The 20,761-nt window shown below is 44.7% G+C and overlaps 1 protein-coding gene and 1 long non-coding RNA gene across 3 annotated transcripts in view; both read left to right on the plus strand.

Moving 5' to 3' along the window:
• On the plus strand, window positions 892-7,783 carry LOC108637969. 2 transcript variants are annotated; one of them, XR_001919448.1, is made up of 5 exons: window positions 892-1,228; window positions 1,389-1,538; window positions 5,049-5,100; window positions 6,687-6,873; window positions 6,961-7,783. It is a non-coding gene; the product is annotated as an uncharacterized LOC108637969 (long non-coding RNA). The 2 variants fall into 2 exon arrangements; XR_001919447.1 differs by lacking the exon at window positions 6,687-6,873 and having other exon boundaries at window positions 6,917-7,783.
• Window positions 16,697-20,761, plus strand: part of NUP93 (nucleoporin 93) — a 103,687-nt gene continuing 99,622 nt past the window's right edge. Inside the window, exon 1 of the mRNA XM_018062018.1 lies at window positions 16,697-16,801. The gene's annotated coding sequence lies outside the window, so the exon portion shown is untranslated. The remainder of the gene's footprint in view (window positions 16,802-20,761) is intronic.

Raw genomic sequence — 20,761 nt, forward strand, 5'->3', positions numbered from 1 at the left:
GAAATAGCATAATGGCTTGGAGCATGGGCTGTGCAGTCAGGCTGACCGCTCCCTGGGTTCCAATCCCAGAACCACCATTGGCCCAGTGAACTTTGGGCAAGCTTCTTAATTTTTCTGTTATCTATAAAATGGCTTAACAACAATACCTACTTTATAGGGTAAGAATTATGTTAGCATGCCTAAGTATTTAGAAGGGTACCTGCACTTAAGTGTTCTAGTAATTTTCTTTTTGTCTGCTGCCAAATTTTCAAAGAATGATTATAGTACCACTGTAAAAGCCATTTTCCTATTAATAGATACTTCAGCTGTTTACCCTTCTCCTTTCTCACATGTGTTTCTCTACCCAGAAGTAGAATTGCTGGGTCATTGGGCATGTACATTTCAATTTCTTTTTAAAATATTATTTTCTTAATGGTTAATTTCTTAATATTTTTTAAATGCACATATAGATATATTATTTTAAATAGTTGGATTAGTAGTTGCAGCCAGTTTTTTTTTTCACTTAACAACATAGTGAATAATTTCCAAGTACAACAGCGTTTTCTTTATCCATCTTTTTATATGCATTTTATTATGAAAAATTTCAAACATATAAAAGTAAAGAAGACAGTAAGATGAAATGTATCCATCCCTTAGCTTCAACAAATGTCAACGTTTTGCCATACTCTATACAGCACTGCTAATAATGGTGGAATCTGGAGAAGGCAATGGCACCCCACTCCAGTATTCTTGCCTGGAAAATCCCATGGATGGAGGAGCCTGGTGGGCTGCAGTCCATGGGGTCGCTAGGAGTCGGACACGATGGAGCAACTTCACTTTCACTTTTCACTTTCATGCATTGGAGAAGGAAATGGCAACCCACTCCAATGTTCTTGCCTGGAGAATCCCAGGGATGGGGGAGCCTGGTGGGCTGACATCTCTGGGGTCGCACAGAGTCAGACACGACTGAAGCAACTTAGCAGCAGCAGCAGCAGCAGCATGCATTGTAAGGGTGAGCTGTAATTTATCAAGCTGGCCTCTATTGTTGGAAAGCTAAGACTTTATTTTCTCGCTGTAATAATGGGACTTTGGCATCTTGAACTCAGCACTGGGAGTACAGGGGCTCCTTGCCATGCCGTCTTGGACATTGCCCTGCTCTCTTCTCAGCCCACCACTGGCCCTCTTCTGCCCTCAGGTTTCTCTGATTCAGAGCTGGAGACAAGAATTTCGTGCAGGTGACTTTTTGAAGGTGAGAAGGAGGGAAAGAGGGTGAGAACAGGAAAGGAGGGGGCTGAGCACAGATAATTGTCAGGGACCCTCTATCCTCGACCTCTCCCACTAGGGTGCTCTGGGGCAGAACTTATACCACTGAACTGTCCTGCTATGAGCAAGGGTTTTGTTTCCCTCAGGTCTGCCCAGGAGTGAGATGCAACCTGCCAAGCATCTTAGGGAAAGGCAGAGGCCCCAGTGTCAGGCGGAGAATGGTCACAGCCTGTGAGGGGGTCTGGAAGGACAACACGCCCACATTGCGCATCGTGAGACCCAGCCGTCACCTACTGGTGAGAGAGGTTTCATAACAAGCATGTGGGGGTGGGGGGGAGGGAGGCTTAAGAGGGACGGAATATGTGCATGCTTATGGCTGAAACACGTTGTTGTATAGCAGAAACCAACACAACATTGTAAAGCAATTATCCTCCAACTAAAGTAAAATTTAAAAATAAATAAATAAAATACACATAGGGTTTCAGAGTTTGGTATGAAAAAATAAGATCTCATTAAAAATTATTTTAACATTTGTTACACGTTGAAATAATAGGATATATTGCATTAAATAAGACATTATTATATTTTAAAAATACATTGTACAATACATGGATTATAGCCAATATTTTAAAATAACTGTAAATGGAGTGTGAACTTTAAAATTTATATAAAACATTTTTAATAAAAATAAGAAGCATGTGTGACAGTAAAGCAAATCTAACCCCCAGCACCTCAGAATGTGATTGTATTTGGAGGCTGTCTTTAGAGAGAATGAAGTTCCCACGAGGTCATGAAGGTGGGCCTGCGTCCAGTGTGACTGCTGACCTCACAAGACAAGGTCAGGACACAGACACACACAGAAGGAAGACTGTGAGGACGCAGCTAGAATCCCACCATCACAAACCAAGGAGAGAGGCTGCAGGCAGGCGGGATCAACCCTGCTGACACGTTGATTTGGACCTTGTGGCCTCCAGGATCATGAGGAAACGAATGTCTGTTATTTACACCAAAAAAGAGCTTGTGAACTAAACTGCCAGATGTGGGGTAGGAGAGGCAGGAGGCAGGAAATAAATCTCTCCTCCTTTCATATCTGGCTGCAAAGCCCACAAGATGCCCAAGCTCAGGCTGAAGCTAGATAGGGAGTGAGATAAGAGACTGGGCAGCATGATGGCTCAAATGGAATTTAAGAAACCAAAAATGTGTATCAGCCAGTAAACAGAGTGGGAGGGGGTCGTGGGGGGATAAGGCGGGAGGCAGCTCTGGCAGACGTGAGGGCCTTTGGAAAAACTGGCATGGGGCAAAGGAGCCCCTGAGGAAGAGTGGTTAGATTCTGGGATAAAGCTCTTGACTGTCCGGAAGGAAGGGTGCACGCCGACACAAGGGCAGTGCGGGACTCCCCTGGCCACCTCAGAAAGTTCAGGCTCAGGACACAGGGGAGGGTGGGCTCTAATGGAGTTAAATATCCTCACCCTGAGCAGGCTGAGGCCAGCCTTCTGAAGGCCACTGGCCTGCCATCCATCCTGCCACAGGGCACCCAGGAAGCAGAGAACAGACATTGCAATAGGCAGCCCCAGGGTTGCATCCCACCCGCCCACATTTCACTTGACTGGAATGTGAACCGGAAGGATCAGAATCTTTAAAAATCAGTGTTGCTGCATGTCCCCAAGGGGACCATCTCAGTAACGGCTGCCCCCTGCAAAGTGATTGTGCCACAGCACCCCCCTCCACTCCCCAGCGTTTCACACCTGCCTTGTTACTCATGAGCAAGAGTTCCTGGCCCTGCAAGGCGCTGTGCCTTCCCACTTACCAAGGCTTTGAGGAGTCCAACCTCAGTTTCATTTTTTTTTTCTTCAATCTCCTTTCAAAGCTGCATATTCTACCTCTGGCTACAGCAATTTGTCTGATGCCCAGGAAAGCAGGGATACAAGGGGTGGGGGTCAGTGGAAGGGGAAGTCAGCATGGAAGGTGAGGATGTAAGCCCTGGAACCAGGCTGTCGGGGTTCAAATCCTGGCTCCCCTGGCATCTGTTTTTTCACTTATAATATGGGGGAAACGAAATGAATAGATATCAATACATGTAAACCTCTTCGCACTCAATAAACGATAACTACTACTTTGATCCCTAGTGAAACAGAATTCCACCCCCCCACCCTAAAACTGAGCTTCTCCACTGAGTTTACGATTAACCTCTGTATCCAAAACTTTATTTCCTTTCTTATTCCACACCTGTTCTTTCTCAGGATTGAGGAACAAAAAAAAGAGGGAATTGTCACCAAGGAGGATCCTAATGAGCCTTTCTGGGGCAGACCTCCCTTCCCTATGTCCTCTACCTGCCTCTTGGTTGTAGAAGAACTTTAGCCTCTTCGGCCTCCCCCAAGTTCCAAAGAATAAATTCAATCAGAGAAGTGAGAAAATGCAGGAACAAAGGGAAATAGTCAAGCAAGACAAAAGTGATGGTTTAGCCATTAAAGTCCACAATCTTCAGTTCCTCCTCAAGGGCAGTAGACACTATTCTGAGCCAAATCCTTTCCAATGCTTTGCAGCGACTGAACCCCCCACCAGGTGGGAAAGTTAACTGTGTGCTGCCCACAAGCACATAGATTCCAGACCAGCTGGAACCAGAAGGTTGGTGATATTGACTTCCGATTACCTCACCACCAGCCAATCAGAAGAGTGTCCACACACCTGCAACCCTCTCCCTCTCCCTGTCTTTATAAACCTTTCCCTGAAAGGCACGGGGAGTTTGGGCCTTCCGAGCATTAGCTGCCCTGAACCCTTTGCTTGGTGCCCTGCAATAAACACTGCACGTTCCTTCACCACAACCTGGTGTCAGTAGATGGGCCTAATTGCACGCAGGTAAGCAGACCCGAGTTTGGTTCCGTAACACTAGCCCTGGGTTGTTCTTCCACTGGCCATCATCTCTAGCTGCTCCAAGCAGGCCACAAGGACATTCTCCTAGCTATCCTCACCACTGACCACAGGCCTTTGTGATGGGGCCCTGCCTGCTCCCTCAGGGCCCAGGCACTGCGCACCAGGGTCACGAGCATTTTTGCACCTCCTCACCTGAGGGCCCCCTGCAGGGGATTGTGTACTGTGGACCCAGGACCCTCTCCCCTCCTCCACCCTCCACCTTGGGGTCCTCCAAAACTCAGGGAGCCACTCGCATCTGAGCCACATGGCCTTCACGGCTCCCTCCCTGGTTCCAGAAACCACATCAGGCCTGTCCACCTGCATCAGGACACCCTGAGGAGGGGGGTGATTAAAATGCCAGTTCCTAAGCTGAAAAACGTCAGTTTCCTAGATCCCATGAATCCAAATCTCTGAGATGAGGGCTGACAATTCACACACATACACATACACTCACACCACCAACTCGTACACACAGTTTTTGAGATTAAATTACATTTACATTCAGTAAGATGTGCAAACGTTAAATTCATAGTCTGATGGGTTTTGACAAATGAACATTCCCATGTAACTCACACACCAGACATGACATAGAACATGTCCATCACCCTAAGAATTCCCCAGCCCTCCTTCCAATCAATACATCTCACCCACCCACGTCTCACCCCCCAACAACCACCGTTTGATTTCTGCCCCATATTAGTTTCATCTATTCACGAACTTCATGTAAACAGAATCCTATAGTTAAAACTTGTTCTGGCTTCTTTTACCCAGCCCAGTGTTTTTGAAACTCAACCATATTATTGCATATATCAATAGTCTATTCCTTTATATCTGAGTAGCATTCCATTGTATGCATGCCCCACAGTTAGCTTATCCCTTCTTTGCTGGACATTCAGGTTGTTTCCAGTTTGGGGCCATTATGAAGAGAGCGGCTATAAGCGTTTGTAGGTAAGTCTTTTTGTGGACAGTATGCTTTCATTTCTCTTGGGTAGACACCTAGCAGTGGAATTTCTGGGCCTTTATTAGAAGCTGCCACACTTTTATAGAATGGTTGTAACCTTTAAGACTCCATCCAGCAGAATATGAGAGTTCCAGTTGCTTCACATTTCTGTCAACACTTGGTATTATCAGGCTTTTAAATTGTAGTCATTTTAGTGGGTAAGAAGTGGTGGATCATTGTGACCAGAATTTACTTTTCCCTGGACTAAGAATATTAACTATTTTTTCATGTTTATTGGCATTTTCTATGCTCTTTTCATGAAGTGCCTATTCAAGTCTTTTGACCATTTAGAAAAATTGGTTATCTTTTAAATTATTATTAATAATTATTAATTTTCAGATATTCTTTTATATATTCTTATAGTATAAGCTCCGACAGTATTTTCTTTTTTATAGTGCAAGTGCCTGGCACACTTTGATCACTGAGGCATCTATTCCAAAGAAGCATCCACTTCAAAAACAACAATTTAGAGTAAGCACATTACCAGCCACACAGCAAGATAAAGAGCCAGGCTGCCTCCCCCACCAAGGTTCCTTTATTTTTAGAGGTCTTGGTTGATGCCAACAACTGACCTTTGGTGCTACCCTTTTTTTTTTCTCTTCCTATGTTTTAAAATTCCCACTTTTATGCTTTAAATTCATCAATAAAGAGTGAGTTCAGGAAAACATACAACCCCACCCCACCCACAACCCCAATAAAAGAGGAACCCCAGGCCCATGCAGTCTCTCTCTCCCCTTGACCTTGCTGTGTGGCCCCAGATGTGATGTGTCATTGCTAGATCTTAACAGTCTTAAACCTCAATTTTTTTTTTTTTCAAAATTTCTTGATGGTTGTAGCCAAAGGGTGTCTTCAATCATAAGAACCACATGGACTGGTCCAACCAAAATATTGGTTATCGATAGGCTGAGACCAGCACACAGTTTTGGTCATATGTCCTTTGTCACAGATAAATATTAGGAAATTTTCCTTTTAATCGAGGGCTTGCCTTTTCATTTTCTTAGTGGTATCTTTTGATGATCGGAAATCTTAATTTGTGTTGAAGACCAGTTTGTTATTTTGTCCTATTTTGATTAGTGCTAGTTTTCTGACTAAGAATCTGCCTACTGACTATGTGTTTAGCAAGCTTCTCATGTGATTCTGCTTTGCACTAAAATTTGAGCTCTTAATGCTGCACTGTTGGGTATTTTCCCCTGTTGGGTCCCTTCCTCCTAACACATGTGTGCACATATGCCCGCATGCATGCACACACATACCTGGACAAGGAATCCAGAACTTAAGAACCCAAGATATGATGGGTAGACAATGGGTTTGCCCTCACTATGCACCCCCTCCCTCTTTGTAATAAGAACCCACAATTGTCTGGGAGGTGAACGTCCCACTAAGATTACATTTCCCAGCTTATTTTGCAGCCAGCGGTGGCCATGTAACCAAGTTTTGTCCAATGACTGGTAAGTGGAAGTGGATATAAAACTGTAAGAATATATCCTTGAAGGAATGAGGAGCTTCTTCAGAGTCCTGCCCTTCTTTATGCTAGCTGGAACCTGAATGCAATAGCTGGATCATAAGCAACCACCTTGGCCAGTGAGGAGGGATGTTAAGGATGGTGGAGCAACAGTGTAGAAGGAGCCTGGGTCCTGGATGACTTGGGAGCCACCGCATTGTCTGGATGGCCTCTCTTCAGACTTCTCTTACGCGACAGAAAAATATCTTACCTTGTTCAGGTATTGGAGCTGTTACTGTGTTTGGGTTTTTTTTTTTCTGCAGTTGAATTGAATACTAACTTCTGCACCTGGCTGTTTTCCTTCAAGGGAGATGGAGAAAATGAACTCTCCATTCTTTGTTAGAAGATGCAGACCAGAAGGGGGAAAAAAGGCAAAAGAAAACAAAATGAAAAACCGACTCCAATTAATTTCTCAGGAATTCGGTCACATCTTTTTTGGAAAGAAGTTGAGGAATCTGGAAGAACATTCCTACAGCCTCTAATGCTTTCAAAGCACTTCCACACATATCTTTTCATAGAGTCTCGTTGCATCCTTCCAGGTGGGTTGTATTTGGACAAGCAGTATTGACTTCCGCTGACACAGGAAAGGTCTGAGATTCAGAAGGCGAGTAACTTGTCCAATCCTCCCCTTCATGGCCCAAACAGACCACAGGCAGTGTTGGGATCCCCTGACTTTTTGCCCAGGGCACTGTGGAAATGCCTGAGAACCGCAATGGTCCAGGGATGTCTGGGTATGAAGCATTTCAGAGGGCAAGGGTGAAATCCTTTTCCGCTGATGACAGTGGAGTGTGCCAGAGCTAAGGCTCAGGTCGAGCAAGGGGCTACCTGCTGTCGGGTGCCGTGGAATGAGCCTCCATGAGGGTCCTGCCTCATCTGAGTCCCTGCTCTGGAATGTTCAGCTCAATTCTTTGTCTCTAAACAGCAGCCCCTCATTCTTCTACAAAGAGAATGATATGGTGGCAAGGCCATGGGCCACAGCATTAGACCAACTTTTTGTTAAAAAAAAAAATCCTTTTCTAGTTACTTCACTACATGACCTTGGACATTTTCCTCTGCTCAGCTTCCTTTCTGCTCTGAAACACACGAATACTTTGAAAGCGCTGTTGGAGAGATTAAATTAAACAGCATAAGTCAAGTATCTGCCCTGTGAGTTCCTTTCCCCTCAATTGCCCTTTATGATAATGGGGTTCCTGGTATTCATTTTCCCAGAGAAGCAAGAAACTGTTAATTCATTATACTAATCACACACCTTCTGGGTATAAAGTATGATGCTAAGATTATTCACCAGGTAGAGATAAAACAACCCTGATCCAGCTATCAGTGAGGCGTGCTCTGATTGTCAAACAACGATTCCTGGCTGGCTGAATGGAAGTCAAAGAGCAAAGAGCCCTCTCTGCCAAAATAGATCCTGACAGATCCTCCCTAAGTGTTGCTGGTGGGTGAAATGAAACAATGGGCTGAGTCCAGCACAGTCAATTCCGCAACACAGAAGTTACCCCACTTCTTCACAGGCTTTCATGTTAATATTTCTCTCATTTACTTGACACATTTATTAAATATTTATTCTATACAAGACCTTGAGTTGAAATGAATATATTTTACTTGCAGGAATTAATTTCATTTAAAAAGAAACAAACAAACAGAAACACTGATTCTTGCCAGGATAGATTTTTCACAAAAACTTCATAGAAATTGACGGATGATTTTAAAAATTGAGACCTTACTGGATAAAAACTTTCCCTTCAAATCTTCCAGTTTAAACTGAACCATGAAACTGAAGGTCATACTTTTCATAATATAAAATTAAATGCATTACAAAAAAGTAAATGCTGTGAAGACAGATGGGTTAAAAACATAAACAAACATTTTCCGTTAAAATTACATTATCAACCAGATGAATAAAAAAAGTTTTATTCTTCCCTGAATGCCTCTCTTCTCTGACTTTCAGAGGACTGTGTTTTCTTTTTCTACTCTAAAAAAGGATAAGACATCTAAGACAGATTTCAGCCAGGGGCTGTAGCCTGGCGAGTGTTATGTGAAATGGTTTTCATAAGGGTAAACTCTGGCGTTGCTTCACTGAAGTCTGAGTATTCAGCAGTCTTCTATCTCAAGGCAAGACAAGGTCTGGCTGCATCATGTTTCAGGAAATGTTTCCAGTGCCTAGGAATATTACAGAACCCCTGACCACCTAGATGGGGATACACGTACAATCTCATTATATCACACATACCACTGTTAACCCTGCTGCTGCTGCTAAGTCGCTTCAGTCGTGTCTGACTCTGTGTGACCCCATAGACAGCAGCCCACCAGGCTCCCCCGCCCCTGGGATTCTCCAGGCAAGAACACTGGAGTGAGTTGCCATTTCCTTCTCCAATGCATGAAAGTGAAAAGTGAAAGTGAAGTTGCTCAGTCGTGTCCAATTCCTAGCGACCCCATGGACTGCAGCCTACCAGGCTCCTCTGTCTATGGGATTTTCCAGGCAAGAGTACTGGAGTGGGGTGCCATTGCCTTCTCCAACTGTTAACCCTAGTCTGAACCAAATGCTGAGGCTGCTAATTCTATTTGAGAATCTCAGGCTCTGTGTTTGTTCAACTCAGGGGAGTTGACGCTTTGGGGACGCTGGAGCCTTTGTTCTGAGAGTCCCAGCCAGGGGGTCAGGCTGTTAGTTTTTCAGCTAACATTCACTGATCGCCCCCTGGTGGACATAAAGCAGAACGTGCCGTGACCTGGCTCTCAAGGTGAAAGTTATGGAGAGTTGCCATGTCCTGTGATGCCTAGCATGGGGTTAGGTGGAGTGGGATGTGGTGCGTGAGGGCAGAGGGTGGCTTGGTCCTGGTGGGTCAGAGAAACCTCTACTCAATTCTAGAATATTGTAACAACAAGCTCTACCAGAAATAAAAACAATTAATGTTTACTGAGCACCTAATATATGTTAAGACTGCTCTAAGCCCTTAAAATGCATTAACTAATTTAATCCTTAGAGACAGCCCTTCATGGTGGATTACCATTATCCCTATGAGAATAGTCACAAGGTGAAAGAGGTAATCCCCCCAGAGTTAGCCTGCGTGTCCTTGGGTGTAGTTTCCAAAGAAACTTTGTGGTGGAAAGCCCCAGTGCCACCCAATGTCCATTACTGTCCACCACACTTGTTTATTTATATTAATTTTCTCCTGGGTTTCAGAGAAGGATTAAGTCCTCTGATTTCTAAAAGTGGTAATAGCTAGAAGTCTGTTTCTACTTTCATTCTTGGGGACACTTTTCTTTTGTCATTTAAGGTTTTTTTGTTTTTTGTTTTCTCTCTGAACCTCCACCTGCAAATATGTTTAATAATCAACCACAACAGAGCCCCTGACAGATGAGCCTCAAAACAGATGGCTCCATTGAAAGGCAACAATTGAAAATGGAGGGTAATTTGAACCAATCAAGAAGATGGGGTTTCTAGGAGGCAAAGTTTCTACAGAAACTAACAAACTATAACCATATCCCCCAAGCTCCACCCGCAGATGAGCCTTTCTTGGGGGTGGATCCAACTTTTTTTTTTTAACATCTGGAATGTTGAAAAGGAAGAGAGAGAAGCCCTGGGGCCTTGTCAATCAAATTCACTTCACTTTTGGCAAATTCAGCATCAGTGACAAATTGTGCAATCTGACATAAACAAAGTTGATAGATGTCGGCAAAGCTGTTTTGAAACAGCAGCAATGAAGAAATGTGTAGGATTTTTTTTCCTTTCACTCAACAGTTTGTTTAATAACAAATAAAACAACCAGATGTTTAAAAAAAATCCTACCATCTCCACAATGTCATCTGAGAGTTAGCTGCTGATTAATGAGAATGTGAGGTTTGTTCCCATCCCAATTCAGAAACTTGGCAAGAAAGTCCATCTAAGAACTTCACTGCATAGCTCTTATTACAGTTCACGAAGGCTTCTAAGTTCACTTCTGAGGCTTTCATTGGACTAGAAAACACCGGCCTTGATTTTGGAAGACTTGAGTGTAGGCTCCAGTCTGCCACTACCTCCCTCTGTAACCTTGTGTATATCACTTAATCCTCCTGGAGTTTGGATTCCCACGGGATGCATGATGGTCACCAGTCCTGCCCTGCCTACCCCTGGGTTGTTGTAAGGTCCAAGTGCGATATTAGATGTGAATCACGTTTTCTTTAATTTCGAGCTTATTAATCTTTTCATTGAGAGATAATTACATCTGGTGAAGTACACAAGTCATAAGCCTACAGCTCAACAAATTTTTACATATGCATGTAACTGTGCATGCATGCTAAGTCGCTTCAGTCATGTCCGACTCTTTGCAACCCTGTGGTAGGCTGTAACCCACCAGGCTTCTTTGTCCATGGATTTTACAGGCAAGAATACTGAAGTGGATTGCTACACCCTCCTCCAGGGGATCTTCCCAGCCCAGGAGTCGAACCAACGTTTCCTACATTGCAGGGAGATTATTTACCCACTGAGTCATCAAGGAAGCCCATTTTATAGGGTAAGAACTGGCTATCCTGTTAGATCAGCAACATCTTTACTGCCTCAAGATGGAGTTCACACCTAGGATGACACAGCAGAGAGCTGGAAGGTCCCTGGAGACTGTGAGCTGCTGAATCAACCAAACTGACATCTACTGCCAAACTTCCAATTAGGTTAATAACACATTTCCTTATGGTTCAGGCCAAATTCAATCGGTTATTTGGAGGTCAAACATCCTGACCGATACACTAAATGATCTCAGAGTTCCTCTATTGAGCCTGGAACTACCCTCAGCATCTTTAACACAGGACTTCTGGTAGACCCAACCAATTGTGCTGACACAGGAGTTAGTATTCTAGTCAAAGCCTATTTGCCATCTCTGATAATGCCAAGTCACCTTCTGTGCAGCTGAAATTAAATTCATCTAAAGAGCAAAGTAAGAAGCTTCCCTTTTAAGCTTTTAATGACTATTAAAGAATACTGCTGATCACTCAGCCACAGATCACAAAGCATTATGCAATTTGCTGCCACCCACTGAGAGCCCATCTCTAGCAGTAGCAGCTCAAGATAGGGGGCAATTGTGGAGCTGAATTCTGTCATTTAGGAAATAATTCTAGCTTTCTTTCCATGTACTACATGCTAAGGATTGCAGTGGATACCAAGGAAGTAAAACAAGGTTCTAAACTGCAAATACTTGAGGAAAGAGAAGTGATAGGAATTTTGGGTAGCAAAAATATCAAATATTCCACAGTGAAGGGGATATTTTCCCTTTTTTAACTTTTATTGTATAATGAATAATATATGTGTGGTAAAGTATATAAATCTTAAATGTGCAGCTCAATGAATTTTTAAAAATGAATACATCCATGCACTCAGCATCCAGATTAAGAAACAGAGCATTAACAAACCTCAGAAGATTGTCTCATTTCCCTTCCCAATCAGCAACCTTTCCTCCCTTCAAAATAACTACTGATGTGCCTTCAAAGGACTACTACTGATCCGACAGTCTGTCACCATAGGTTAGTTTTGTCTGATTTGAACTTTATATAAATGGAGTCATGCATTTGGGTCTGGCTTTGGCTTACCATTACTATGTTTATGAAATTCATCCACGTTATTATATGTGGATGTAGTTCACATATTCATTTATTTACTGCAGCATTTTGCAGTATCACACCATAACTCATTTATCACATTCTTCTTTCAATGGACATTTGGGTAGTTCCCACTTTGGGGCTAGTACAAAATATGGTGTTATAAATGTTGTTGTACATGGCTTTAGTGAAAATATGTACATGTTTATGCAAGAGATGGATTAAAATATACAAACATATACACACATAAAACTTGAATCATGGGGTATGTGTGCATTTAACTTGAATATGTTTTGCTAGTTTTCCAAATGGATGTTCCAAATCCTCTGTAGTGTATGATGGTCTCAGTTGCTCCACAACCTTAAAAACATTTTTTTTTAAATTCTGGTAAAATATGCAACATAAAATGAACCATCTTAATTTTCAAGTGTAGAGTTCTGTAGTATTAAATACTTTCATAATGTGCTTATGATTATTATAATACTATCACTACCATCTATCTTCTTAACCCTTTTCAACTTGTAAAACTAAAATTCTGTACCCCTTAAATGATAACCCCATTCCCACCCCACTCCCTAGCTCCTGGCAACTGCCATTCTACTTTATGTCTCCATGACTTTACCTACTCTAAGTGAAATAATGTAGTCCTTGTCTTTTTGTTACTGGTTTATTTCATTTGATATAATGTCCAGTGCTATATAACTGGTTCATCCAGTTATATATAGTATATGTCATGATTCCCCTCCTTTTAAAGGCTGAATACTGTTCTATTCTCTGTATATACTACATTTGCCTATCCATTCGTCCATCATGGACACTTGGATTGCTTCTGTAGTTTGAATGTTGTAAATAATGCTATGTATATCGGTCTCCGGGAGATGGTGATGGACAGGGAGGACTGGCGTGCTGCGATTCATGGGGTTGCAAAGAATCAGACACGACTGAGCGACTGAACTGAACTGAACTGATATCGGTGTAGAAATGTCACTTTGAGACTCTGCTTTCAGTTCGTTGGAGTATATACCCAGAAGTGGAATTGCTGGATCATATGGAAATTCTATTTTTAGTTTTTGAGGCTTCTCCGTATAGAATGGGTTTTTCTACTCCAAAAAAGAGTCATAAGGGGTTTTTTAGGGATTGCATTGACTCTGCAGATCTCTTTGAGTAACACTAACATCTTAACAACACCGAGTCTTCCAATCCACGGGCATGGAACGTGTTTTCTCTTACTTACGTCTTCTTTAACTTGTTTCAGCTATTGTGTAGTTTTCATTGCGCAAGTTTTTCCCTCCTTAATTTCTAAATTATTTTCATGCTATTACGAACTGAATTGTTTTGGGATTTTTCTTTTCAGATTTTTCATTGTTAGAGTATAGAAATGTGACTGGTTTTCTGTGTGTTGACTTTGTATCCTATTACTTTGCTGAATAATCTGTTCACTCTGACAGGGTTTGTGTGTGTGTGTGTGTGTGTGTGTGTGTGTGTGTGATCTTTAGGATTGTCTACATATAAATCTTATCTGGGAACAGAGATAATTCAACTTCTTCCTTTTTTATTTGGATGCCTCTTATTTCTCTTTCTGGTCTAACTGCTCTGGCTAGAACTTCCAGTGCTATGTTGAATAGAGGTGACAAAAGAAGGCATCCCTGCCTTGTTTCTGATCTTAAAGGAAAAGATTTCAGCTCTTCCCCATTGAGTATGATGTTTGCTGTGGGGGTTTTCATATATGGCTTTTATTCTGCTGAAGTACTTTCCTTCTGTTCCTAGTTTGCAAAGTGTTTTTATAATGACAGGGTGTTGAATTTTGTCAAATGTATTTATGCATCAGTTGAGATTATCATGATTTCTCTCCTTCATTCTGTTCAAGTGGTGTATTACATTGATTGATTTTCATATGTTGAACCAGTCTTGCGTTCCAGAAATAAATGCTTCTTGGTCATGGTGTTATACTCATTTTAATGTGCTGCTGATGGCTCAAGTGGTAAAGAATCTGCCTGCAATGCAGGAGACAAAGGAGATGCGGGTTTGATGCCTGGGTCAGGGATAGCCCCTGGAGGAGGACACTGCAATCCACTCCAGCATTCTTGCCTGGAAAATCCCATGGACAGAGAAGCCTGGTGGGCTACAGGCCACAGGGTCGCAGAGTCAGATACGTCTGAGCACGCACATACAGGGAGCTGAGACTCCACATGCCTCAGGGCCAGAGAAGCAGAACATAAAGCGGAAGCAGTAGTGTGACCAATTCAATAGTCTTTAAAAAAAATGGTCCACATCCAAAAAATCTCTTTAAAAATATGCTGCTGAAATTGGTTTGCTAGTATTTTGCTAAGAATTTTTACTTGTGGTATCTTTGGCTGGCTTTGGAATCAGGGTAATACTGGCCTCACAGAACACTCATAAAAAGTGTTCTCTCCCCTTCAGTTTTTTGGAAGAACTTGAGAAGGATTGGTAGTAGTTTTTAAAATATTTGGTGGAATTTACCAGTGAAGCCATTGGATCCAAAGCTTTTATTTGTTGAGAGATTTTTGACTGATTCAATCTCATTAATTACAGATCTACTCCAATAATCTACTTTTTCTCGATTTAGTCTTGGTAAGTTTTATGTTTCTGTGGATTGGTCCACACCATCCATCATTTGTTGGGATACAATTATTCCCAGTACTCTTATCCTTATTTCTGTAGAATCAGCAGTAATGTCCGCACTTTCATATCTGATTTTAATAGCTGTTAGAAAGTATGTTAGTGTTTTGCTCAAGTCTTTACAGGTGCAGGTTGAAAGCCAGAAGAGAACAGGTCTCAGGGGAGCCTGGGTAGAGGCTCCCTTTCTCAGAATGAGAGGTAATGTATGGAGAGGATGGGCAGACACTGTTTCTTTCCTCTCCACCTTTGCTTATTCTATTCCCTTGGCGAGGAAAAAGCTCCTTTCTCTCTTTGCCAGTCTGAGCCCTGTTCATCTTCACAGCTCAGTTAAGGCATCACCCCACCCCCCCACCCCCCAGAGGAAGGCTCCTTTCAACCCACCAGACTGGGTTAAACTCCCTTAGCATCCTTACATATTACATTGAAATACACTCTTTCTGTACCCGCTTCCTCATCAGATCATAAGGACTAGGTCTTAGATATTTTTGGCATATTGTGAGCACTAATTGTTTTTCATGACTGGGCACTGCAACGATCCGAGTTCCACTCTCTTGTCTTTCTTTTTTTCATTTTATTTATTTCCTTTTTTTTTTCTTTTTGGCTGCACTGGGTCTTCATTGCCATGCGCAGGCTTTCTCTAGTTGCAGCAAGAGGGAGCTACTCTCTAGCTGCGGTGCTTGGGCTCGGTAGTTGTGTTGCTTAGTTGCCCTGGGGCATGTGGAATCTTCCTGAAGCAGGGATCAAACTCGTGTCCCCTGCTTCGGCAGGTGGATTTATAACCACAGAGGACCAGAGAAGTCTTCTGCTTGTGTCTTAAACACAGAAGTAGCCTCCCAGCTCCTCTCTGCTCCCTACTGTCCATTTTCCCCCAAAAGGACTAGAGGGATTGTCTACAAAAGTAAACCAGCTCATGTCATAACTCAGCATGAAACCCTTCAGTGGCTTCCACTTGCATGAGGAATACCTTACACTTTCTCGCTGCAGCCTGAAGGATCTGCAAAGTCTGGTCCCAGGCAACTGTGAGTCTTACCCACCTGTGCTCTATCATCTTCTACCAGTCATACCCCACTTCTTTCTATTCTTCAAACACCAGCTGTTCCCCCGTGGAACCTTCAGATTTGTTCCCTCTACTCGGAATGTTCGGCACCCAAGGCTATGCAAGGCTGACCCTTTCTCATCATTTAAGTTTCAGCTCAGCGATCACCTTCTCCGAGAGGCCGCCTCCGACCACACAGGCATTCTCTTTCCCGTTAATCTGCTTGTTTCGCCATTGCCTTCCTTACAAACTGGCAGTCATTTATTATATTTCCCCCACCAAGAGCTTCCCTAGTGGCTCAACTGGTAAAGAATGCGCCTGCAATGCGGGAGACCTGGGTTCGATCCCTGGGTTGGGAAAGATCCCCTGGAGAAGAGAAAGACTACCCACTCCAGTATTCTGGCCTGGAGAATTCCATGGACTCTACAGCCCATAGGGTCGCAAAGAGTCGGACACGATTGAGCGACTTTCACTTTCATTTCCCCCACCACCTAGAGAACCCCATTAGAGCAGGGACCTTGCCTGTCGTGGTCACCACTGTGCCCCTAGTGCCTAGAATAGTGCCTGGCACTTGGATAGTGCTCAATAAAGGGTAAGAAATCCGCGCAGGCCATTGTGCGGCCGCTTTCTTGCGCCCGAGTTCACTCTAACCACGTGGGAAGGGTGAGGGCCGAGGCCGAGGAAGTGTGGGGAGTGACCGCTCAGTCGAAGGCCCCGCCCCTAGCCCCGCCCGTGTCCGTGTCCTCCACCACGGGTCTCCATAAAGTTCATTTGGCGGCGCGCCGCGCGGGGGCTTCTGGGAGGGCCGGCCTCGGCCAATCAGGAAGCGCGGACGAGCGGCGCGAGAAGCGGCGGCCGCGTTCTCCAGCCGGGACCTGCGAGCGGGACACGGCTGCTGATGCGCCAGGTAAGGGTGGTTCTTGCCCCGTCCTTCTGACACGCGGCGTATCCTTGACCCCAGGTCCTCGAGGCTGGGCGGAGCCCGGTCCACATGTTCAGAACCGTGCTGCCCACGCTTCCCGTTCGCCTCACGTCAGCCGGCACGCCTCACCCCGGCTACACAGCGCCCTGTCGAACCGCCCCTCATTATAGCGTCAGGGTGCGCCCGCGGTGCCTTCTATCTGCCCTCCTTCCGAACATGGAGCCGCGGCCTCCTGGCGGCCCTCGTGTCCCACCCCAGCGCTCTGCAGGCGCGCCACGCCCCCACGTCCAACCCTGCCCCGCGAGTCCACCCTTGTCTGTATCGATGCCCCTCCCCCGCACCCCACTGTGCCTGATTACCTTCCTGACCGCGCCCTGCCAGCTCTCTCGCCCCTCAGGGATGGATAGACCCTGTCGGGAGGCGGTGCCCTCCCAGGAGAAGGACAACCCTGTGAGCCGTGGCCTATCTCCTCCGTCTGCATCCAGCAGAATGCTCCTTCCCGTGCAGGCAGATGCTAGTGATTAGAACCTGGACGTGGCCCTCACTTTCTCTGGGCCCACAGCACCCCATCTTTTACAAAGGCAATACCTACATTTACTGGGTTTCATTTTTAAGAGATTATGGGGCGGACCGCAGGGGTCTTTGTTCAGAGTTTGGACGACCCATTGACAGAGTTGGTCCTGGTTTGCCCCTCTGCCGGCTGTGCGAAGGAGGTTGTGTTTTGACCAAAAGGTCTTTCAGCAAGGGTCACCTTTGTGTTCTGTTTGAGGGGTGAGAGGGTGTCCTTAGGCATCATATCTATTCTTCTTTTCAGTTATTCTTCTTTGTGAATTTGTGTTTGGGACATTTTTATTTTTCATTCCTGGTGATGTCACTCAAGGCTATCATTATAAATACGTGTTTATTAGGCTAACAGATCCCACCTGAATATCTCCAGCCTGGGCCTCTCCCTTCACCTGTATGCAGCTGCCTACTTAGATGGTTGGTAGGGAACTCAGACTGAACATGTCAGGAGAGTGCTAGCAAGCTCCCTTCTACCTCTCTTCCCAGACTGCTCTTCTTGCTATTTTTGTCTCTTCTCGGTAACATAGAAGACTCTGATCAACAACCTTTGAGTTATCCTTGACTGCTTTTTTATGTCCAGTGCCTTTGGCCCAGTCACCATCACCTCTCTCCTGGATTATTGAAGTAGTCTCCCATCTGTTCTTCTGGCTTCTGCCCTAACCCCTGTTTTCAGCACAGCAGATAAAAGGATCCCTTAAGGCAGATCATAAAGCCCTCCAATGGGTCCCCATCTCATTTTAAGATAAGCTCTTGGGAATCTTCTGGTGGTCCAGTGGTTGGGACTCAAGTCTCAGGCCCAGGTTCCATCCCTGGTCTGGGAACTAGGATCCCACAGGCTGTGCTGCATGACCAAAAAACAAACAAATGATGAAGTTCTTACAGGGAGCTATAATCTGACCCACTGTTACTTTTGCACTTTAGTTTCTGCTCCCTGCTCTTTCCACATGGCAGACATTCTTCAGCCTCAGAACCTTTGGGCTTGTGATTCAGTATTCACATGGTTTGCTCCCTCATTTCTCTCAGATTTTTATTCATGAGTCACCTAGTGAGACTTCTTCTACTTCCTGTCTTCCTTTATCAATTTTCTTGTTGTTGTTATATTTTTCTTGTTTATCTTAAGTATTGTTTATTTTTCCCCTTGGGAACATGAAAGGGGAATTTTTATCTGTTCTGTTCCTTACTGTATCTCCAGCACCCAGACCTGCCACACAGTATGTACTCAACACATGGGAAATAAGGCCGTGTTCCTGACACCAATAAAGATTTGGGGATCCAGTGGTGCCTGAGATAGGCCTGCACTCACTGAGTTGCTGTTTCTGTGGGGCACAGCACCAGCGGTGAGCCTACAGGGATAGCATGTGGTGGCAGGGCCCTTTTAAAAAGAGGACAAGGATATCTGAGCAGAGACCTGATTGAAATCTGAGAGGGTAATATCTAGGGCAAGCGCATTCCTGGAGGGAAACAGCCAGTGCAAATACCCTGAGGTGGGAATATTGGAGATTCAAGATAGTGAACTTGAGTGTCTGCACCTGCTTCCTGACGGGCTGAAGGAGAAAATAAAGAGAAAGAAAGACATACCACTGAGAGGGAGAGGGAGGGGTCAGAGCTAAGATCGGAGGACCTGAGGTACAGGTCCTCAGGGAACTGGCCACTTTCATTCGGCAAACAGTGATTTGGTACTTTTTTTGTGCCAAACTTAGCAACTGAAGATTAAGAGCTGAGCAGGCTGTGAACCTTACCCTACCAAAATTCTCCATGTGGAGAAGGAGACAGACTCAGGGAGAGATCATCACCATTTTCCCAGATGTCCAGGGAAGAACAGTAATTGAAGGTTCAGAATCGTGTGGGAGCAGTTTGAGGTAGTTAGGACTCTCCCAGTTCACTTTGCAAGCAACCTAAGAGTGTGACAGGGTAGATGTGTGTTCTAGCAGAGTGTGCACCTGCGTGTCCTGGGGTATGAAGGGAGGGGACAGCATGAGGCACCCCAAGGAGTAGCGAACTGCTGGGGTATCTATGGGGGGGCAGGCAGTAACAGATGAGGATGGTAAATGTGGCTGCGCCCATTCTTTGGAGGACACTTCAGTTGGCTGCATCAGAGCATGTAGGGGATGGAAGGTGGCCTTGAGTGGGTCAAGTGCAAAGGAGGGCAGCATTTCAGAAAGAATTAACCTCTCTGGCTGAGGGGAGGGTGGGTTAGAGAAACGAGAAGGCTTAGATTGTTGAGGTGATCAGGAAAAAAGAATGAGGTTAGAGAGACTGGAAATGGAGGAGGAGGAGGTGGTGATGGTGGGAGTTGCAGTGGCAGCTAGGAAGCGGGAGAAGTGAAGCATTTGGGATAATGTGTAGCTTGAGGCACCCACTGGTCAGCCAGGTATAGGTGTCAGGTGGACAGTTGGAAATACTGGCCCAGGGAGAGAGCTCGGCTAGACAGAGAGATATGGAAGTCACCTTTGTGTTGACAGATGAGGCTCCTTGCCTGGGCCCAGATAGACCGCCACGGTCCTTGGATTGACTTTCTGGGGAAAGGCAACATTGAATTTCCTGATACTGCCTGTTCAAGAGTGTGTGTTTCTCTTGGATGCCCACGTGTATGTGAATGGATTCAGAGAGGTCTGTAGCCATCCGGAAGACTGATGGCCACTGGTGAGAATTGTAGTTGAAGGCTTTTTTTTTTTTTTAAATAGGTAAAGCTCCAGAATACTTTAAATTTTAAGCTGTTTGAGAGAGAAGGAATCTAGATATTAATAGACAATAACAAGGCAAATGAGGAGAATGAAGTTAGCAGGGTGTTGGACTAACAGGTCCTAATGCCTGTCCGCCCACAGAAACAAATAAACAACTAGATGTTGATGAAAAATAGCTCTGTGAAAACTCCAGAGTGACATAAGGAGGCTACAGAAACCCCGTGGAGCACAGAAACAGACTATTGGCCACATGCAAACATGCACGACAAATAGATAAATGGAGTCGAGAGGAACTGAGGGGAGATTGCTGGGGAACTGGTGTGGAGGAACACCGTTTGGCAGGTAGGACTTGAATTGGTGGTAACGGTAGCTGATGTTTGAGTGGTTATTGTGTGGCAGGTGAGGAAGGTACAACTGTGTTTCCACTTCATAGGCCAGGCGCAGAAGGAGTGGTTAACTACCTGAAGTCACCCAGTTAGGGGGCACAGTGCCTAGCTGGGTCCCGGGGTGGTGGAAGGCGAGTAGATGTTCCTGGCTGTGAAAAATGGGGCACGAGCACAGAGCAGGGAGTGGGTGAAGACGGTCAGAGACAGAGCGGATCACGTTGCTCGCACACAGGGTTTCTGCAAAGAGAGTGCCTTAGTTGGATCCCATGAGTGGGATGTATTGAGGGCTTTTGTGCAGGAGCAACAGAGGA

This window comes from Capra hircus, chromosome 18 (genome assembly GCF_001704415.2).
Source record: "Capra hircus breed San Clemente chromosome 18, ASM170441v1, whole genome shotgun sequence".
NCBI lineage: Eukaryota > Metazoa > Chordata > Mammalia > Artiodactyla > Bovidae > Capra > Capra hircus.